This window comes from Staurois parvus, unplaced genomic scaffold (genome assembly GCF_062004578.1).
Source record: "Staurois parvus isolate SC_StPar_1 unplaced genomic scaffold, SC_StPar_1.0 ptg000175l, whole genome shotgun sequence".
In the NCBI taxonomy this organism is placed as follows: domain Eukaryota; kingdom Metazoa; phylum Chordata; class Amphibia; order Anura; family Ranidae; genus Staurois; species Staurois parvus.
In genome coordinates, this window is record NW_028317971.1 from 5,540,860 (window position 1) to 5,547,794 (window position 6,935).

The 6,935-nt window shown below is 42.9% G+C and overlaps 1 pseudogene; it reads right to left on the reverse strand.

The window, feature by feature from the left end:
• Nucleotides 1-4,680: 4,680 nt before the first annotated feature.
• On the reverse strand, nucleotides 4,681-5,102 carry LOC149462386 (large ribosomal subunit protein eL28 pseudogene; annotated as a pseudogene).
• Nucleotides 5,103-6,935: the final 1,833 nt, after the last annotated feature.

The following is a 6,935-nucleotide window of genomic DNA, read 5'->3' on the forward strand; positions in this document are numbered from 1 at the left end:
GGCAAAAGGCATCAAACTTTGTACACTCCCCACAGGTACCTTTATGATTGTTTCACATCCTAATTAAGTATTTAAGTCAAGCAATGAATAGCTCTGTCAATACCAGGACATGAATCTTTCTCTTACTGAGGGTTAATTGCCTAAAACAGCATCATAACAGCCGCAATGCACTTGTATTATGCTTGCAGATAATTTAGGTTTCATTTAAAGTGCAGTCTTTTGGCCATATGCTATCTACTTTAATCGCCACAAATTTTCTTTAAATGAATAACATCTGTGTTCTTTATATTCACTGCTGGGGGTATAAATCAATCAATTGTTGCTTTGCAGTTGCTAGCCAAGAATTATGGTCTTACATTACCATATTATTTACATAAAAAGAGCAGAATGTTAAAGTTGTAACTGTTTTGAGCAGCTAAATATTTCCCTTACAAAGCTGGTAATTAAAAAATTAAGTTATTTACAGTGGGCCAGAAGGGGCGTGAGATTTCAGTGTGCAATAAATGCCACATACAGGGGTGGACTGACCATTTGGAAAGTCGGGCACTGCCCAAGGGCCCGGGGTTAGTAGGCAGCCCCATGAGATGCCCCTGGTACCTTTTTCATAGGCTTTTTTGAGTTTGGGCAAGGACACAGGGGCCCCATGATCCCCTATTGCCCGGGGGCCCCATGAGTTGTCAGTCCACCCCTGGCCACATATAACTTTGTGGGAAAAGGGTACACAGTTAAGTGATAAATTGGGTGTTAGAGTTGAAATTGGAAGACATCCCTATCATAGTAGTCTGTTGATTATATAGACCAATGTTATTAAAGGTGAAAGTGTTAGGCAGAGTAGTACCAAGGTTGATTAAACTGGTAAAGGTTAAATCGGGCAGCATATATCTGAGTAATTTTGAATAATGGTACAAGCAGAGTAATTTCAAGGTCATGTTGGTAAGGCAAAATAAAAAAAAATATCTGAAGAAAACAAGAAATGGGGTTCCTTCAGACCTAGCTTCCAGTCCCAGGTAGGAAACTTTCTACATATTTCAATGCAAAGTTGTATAATTTAGATCCCTACCCATTTTCAAATGTTGTTGGCTGCTGTTTTGGCTAATGTGCTACAGAAGCAGACAACCTATAGTCCAAAAAAAGTTTTTAGAGTGACACAAATATTAAGGAAGGAAACACTTGCTGTCATCATTTCTTTGCACAAAAAGGGATTCACAGGCAAGGATATTGCTGCTACTAAGATTGCAACTAAATCAACCATTTATTGGATCATCAAGAACTTCAAAGAGAGGTTCAATTGTTGTGAAGAAGGCTTCAGGGCACTCAAGAAAGTCCAGCAAGTGCCAGGACCATCTCCTAAAGTTGATTCAGCTGCAGGATTGGGGCACCATCAGTGCCAAGCTTGCTCAGGAATGGCAGTAGGCAGGTGTGAGTGCATCTGCACACACAGTGAGGTGAAGACTTTTGGAGGATGACCTGGTGTCAAGAAGGACAGCAAAGTAGCCACTTCTCTCCAGGAAAACATCAAGGACAGACTGATAGCAGTCCAATCTCTGAACCTCTTGCAGGATGAGGACTGGGGTAAAGTCATTTTCTCTGATGAATCCCCTTTCTGATTGTTTGGGGCATCCGTAAAAACCCTTGTCAGGAGAAGAAAAGGTGAGCACTACCATCAGTGCTGTGTTATGCCAACTGTAAAGCATCCTGAGACCATTCATGTGTGTTTTTTTTTTTTCAGCCAAGGGAGTGGGCCCACTCACAATTTTGCCTAAGAACACAGCCATGAATAAAGAATGGTACAAAAACATCCTCTGAAAGCAACTTTTCCCAACCATCCAAGGACAGTTTAGTGATGAACAATGCCGTTTCCAGCATGATGGAGCACCTTGCCATAAGGAAAAGTGATAAGTGGCGTGGGGAACAAAGCATCAAAATTTTGGGTCATTGGCCAGGAAACTCCCCAGATCTTAATCCCATTGAGAACTTGTGGTCAACCCTCTAGAGGAAGTTGAACAAAAAAAACCCCACAAATTCTGACAAACTCCAAGCATTTACTATGCAAGAATGGCCTGCCATCAGTCAGGATGTGGCCCAGAAGTTGAATTACAGCATGCCAGGGTGAATTGCAGAGGTCTTGAAAAAGAAGGGTCAACACTGTCAAATACTGACTTTTTGCATAAACTTAATGTAATTGTCAATTAAAGCCTTTGACACTTATGAAATGCTTGTAATTACACTTCAATATATCACAGTAATATCTGAAAAACAAATCTAAAAACACTGAAGCAGCAGACTCTGTGAAAATTAATATATGTACACAGGCATTGTGACCATGAGGTAGAATTACTACATTCATGTCAGAATTATTAATAGGTGAAGGTTGGTAAAATAGTGGGAGGAAGAGAAAGGGGAGTGTAAGAGATGATATGGTGAGTAGGTGGCAAGGCCAGGTAATTTTCAATATTTTATACTTTCAAATTTAGAGTACCTCTGCCCCTCCTACTGTCCCCTTGTTCACTTTTAAGGGGAACAAGGTGGGAGATTATGAAAATAGAATGGGGACATACAAATTTTTATATATTTGTTTTTTTGTTCCTCTCGTTGTACAGTGAGTATGAGTTTATAATGTTTGTACAAATCTGTTTTTGGATATCTATTTGTAAACTATTTAAAATGAATAAAATGTTTTAAAGCAGAAAAAAAAATTATTAGTAGAGTTGACAAGGCCACGATCATTTTGATGTCATCGTGGTCAAATCACCTCTCCCAACATGAGAATCTTTGAGTGGAAGCACTGCCAAGTGGTAGGGTCATGGACAAAATAGAAAGCCTGCACTGGATTACCCCTACTAATATTTCTAAACATAACAGTGAATGCATTCCATGTAGCAGAAAGAACATTTTCAGATATTCTATTATAAGGGTCATTTTTGTTGTTTAGTTATTACATTATACTACAATAATAGAATTTCTGAACTTAACATGGTTTAGCGCAGGGCTTGAAATTTCCACTCGCCTTCTCGCCAATGGCGAGTGGAAATTATGGTGGGGGCGAGTGTGTCCCCCAGGGCTGTCTTGCTGAGCAGACTCGGAGCTCAGGCCGGATCTGTCATTGGCACTGGGAGCTGTCAGACTGCTCAATAGCTTAGTGCAGTGAAAGCAAAGGAGTGTGTGCTGTGCTCTCTGCCTCCCCCTAGAGTGCAGTACCCGAATCTGTGAGTGAACAACAAAGTACTGCAACTTTTTATGGGTGTGTGTGTGTGTGTGTGTGTGTGTGTACGTGTACATGTGTGTGTGTTTGTGTGTGTCTGTGTATGCATGTACAGTTGTACATGTGTCTGTGTGTATGTACATGTGTGTATCTGTACATGTGTCTGCGTGTATGTACATGTATGTGTGTGTAGATGTGTCTGTGTGTGTGTAGATGTGTCTGTGTGTGTGTACATGTGTATGTGTGTGTGCATGTACATGTGTTTGTGTGTATCTATGTACATGTGTCTGTGTGTACATGTGTCTGTGTCTGTGTGTACATGTGTCTGTGTATGTGTGTACATGTGTCAGTGTGTGTGTATTTCTGTGTATGTACATGTATATGTGTCTACGCGTGTCTGTACGTGCCTGTGTGTGTGTATACATGTGTATGTATGTGTGTGTGTGTACATGTGTCTCTGTGCGTGTGTGTACATGTTTCTGTGTGTGTGTATGTGTACATACATGTCTGTGTGTACAGATGTCTCTGTTTGTGTGTGTTTGTTGGTGGCGAGTAACTTTAAGGCCTGGCTAGTAGCTCAGGACTTGAAATTTTAAGCCCTGGTTTAGTGTATGATAGCCTTTCACTATTCTTTAGTGATATAGTTAGAGAGATAACAACAGTATCAATTCCTGATGAGGCCCATAGCCCGGAAGGACCAGGTGTTTGTATCCTTCGTATGGCACCAATGGGAACATGGTTATGCCACATTCATGTCAGGGCAGGAGCCAAGGAACGGACAGGCAGGCCTAACAATGTAACGCACTGGCTGACGACAACCACCACCCACAGACCAAAGTCCCTCAGGGCGCGGAGTCTAAGTCCCAGGCTGCCCTTTACCAGGGCCCCTGATGGTGGGGATGGACTTGACGCAGCCAGGAACCAGGTCGCGGCCCCCGAGACACCTCAGCTGCGGTAATGTCCGCCGCCAATGGCGTGTAGCTGGTGGAAGAGACAAAAGAGTAGTCAGACAGGCCGGGGTCAACAACAACAGGACAAAACAGTACAGGACAGCAGACGAGAATCACAGGTCACGAGCCGCGTTCAGCAACAGAGGGTCAGATCAAAGGAGAATACAAAGAATAGTCAAGTCACAAGCCGAATCAGATACCAGGAGAGTCACGAGAGTCAGAACAGAGTAATAGCAACACCAAGACACAAGTGCAAAGAGCATGTGCAGGCCACAGGCTTATATGTCATCAGCCACGCCCCTCTGGGGGATGGACCTCAGAGACCTGAAGGCATAAAAGGATTCCCACCATGCACAGCAGAATCCAAGATGGACGCCAGCACATGGAGTAACATAACCTCAGGGAAAAGGTAGGACCTTGACAATTCAGGAGTTACAAGACACTTTCATGTTTACATGTTTTTATGTAGTTTATGTGCATTTTTTACTTAATTTTTTTTTTGGTTTGAAAATTTTATTACTGATATTTCTAGAAAGTTAAGCAGTCTTGGCAGCCGGAGTGCATTCCTTTTTTCACCACAACTGGCTTCTGACTTTTCAGGATAGCATTGGCACAATGAAGACCCGCCATACACAGGTTCCTCCTGTAGTAATTCTTGCGGATAATGTGTTGCAAGCTGCTGAGGCGAGCACGGGAGTTTTTGTTATTGAGATCTTCTCATATCATGTGGCAGGTTTGCGCCGGCCAGCACGTTTTTTTAAGACCACAATCATCCCCTTTGCATCAGCAGCAGGCTCAACATGAACTGTTCTCTTGTGAATTAGACCATTGTAGCGAAAAGAGTTCCTGGTCTTCAGATTGTTTGGCTCAGTACTGTACACCTGCTTGTTTCTTTTGATCAGGAAACTGAAGCAGTTCCTCATGACAGTCCACTGCAAATGAGCAGACATTTTCAGCCCCTTACTCTGATCGGCCTGGAGAAGGAAAGGCATTTTTTAAAGAGATTTTGTGTTTCCCAGTTTTAAATTTTGCATCAGCAACCAGGCCCGAACTGGCCATAGGGCACACTAGGCATTTGCCTGGTGGGCTAGGGCCACCTGGATAGGAGAGGTGGATAGGCAGCACATAGAGGACCGTGCATTTCTTGGTTCCTCTATGTGCCACCTCTCCTATCCATCTCCTGCATGAAGCATGCCCTGGGCTCCTGTATGCTTCCCCCGTGGCCAGCTGTCATCCCCCAGAGCACTGCGGGGGATCTGTCAGCATATTCCGTCCCCAGTGCTGACAGTTCCCCACCTACCACAGACGGGAGAGGAGAGAGAAAGCTGCCCTTCCTCCTCCCGCCCTCTCCACCTGTGTCTGCCCCGCCCACACACCCAGCCAGCCTTGTGTCTTCTCTCTCCTTTCTTTCTTTTTCTTTCTTTCTTTCTTTCTTTCTTTCTTTCTTTCTTTCTTTCTCTTTCCTTTTTATACCTCTTTCTTTCTTTCTCTTTCCTTTTTATACATCTCTTTCCCTCCTTCCTTCCTACAAAAAAATGTAAAAAAAATAATAAAATATATGTAATGGCCTATTTTTTGTCCCAGTCCGTGCCTGTCAGCAACCCAAAAGACCTAAACAAATCCTTGCATCTCCTGCAGATGTTTTGTATAGCGTAAACATTTTTTCAGTTTTGCATAGAGTAGGGAAGTTAAAACTCATCAGTTTATTTTTTGAGATCTGTGTCCTGTTGAGAGATTTCCCTTTGTTTCTTGTCCTGGAAATACAATAGGAAGTGAGGGAAATTCCCAGTTTAGACAGTTGTTACTAGAACCGGTGTCCCTATTTGGATTGCCCATTACCTTCTGTGCAATGACCATAGTCACTGTGAAAAACACAGAAAAGGGACAAAAACAGCAGTAAACTCCTTCCCAGCTCTATCACACATTTAAAATAAAAAATATTGAGCTATACATACATTTTAAAGATACAATCTGTGCTTAGGATCTCTCAGGAGTGTTTCTCACTAACCTTTCTGATGTAATCCCACATCAGCTGTCATGGCCTCCCAGCAGCACTGCAACGTAGACTTTACAGCATGCCAGTGGCCCAAACCTGATCTGCGCTTACATTGCTAGGCAGCTTGTTGGCTCTACTGTCATTTGGCGTGTCTGTTGCCAGGCAACAGGCGCAGCTTTAGCAACCACTCCTCTCCTTTCTGAAAGACCACTGTTTACACATCACAAACCCCGGGCTCTGGGCTTGTGATAACTATGGACAACATTTTCGTTGCACTCTGTTCCTGATACTTTCAGTTCTGATCTTGCAGACCTGTCTCTGAATTACCCTATTTTCTGCTGTCTGCCCTGACCTTTTGCTGATTTCTGGACTAATTATGTTGATCACTGCCTGCTCTGACCTCTGCCTGTCCCTGGATTACAATTACTGACCATGCCTGCCCTGCCTAACTATGGATTATGCTACTGGCTACTAAGCTGCTGAAGCATTAGTCCATGCTTGACACCTACAAGGACCACAGGCACTTCTGTTTGATATGTTAGGCTTTTAGTGCCACTTGGGCAGCAACTAAAACAGAAGGTAATGGAGGCTGCTATAGGTGATGTTACACTAGGTCTCTAAACTCTTTGACCAATGGTACTGAGGTGAGCATTACAGGATCACTGTACAATTTCTGGGAGAGGTATTAAGGCAATTAATAATTATTTATGAAAAATCTGTGAAGAGGTCTTTTACTTATTTTTTATGTGAAAATAGATTTTGTTAGTTACAGGGCATCTGAAACAAA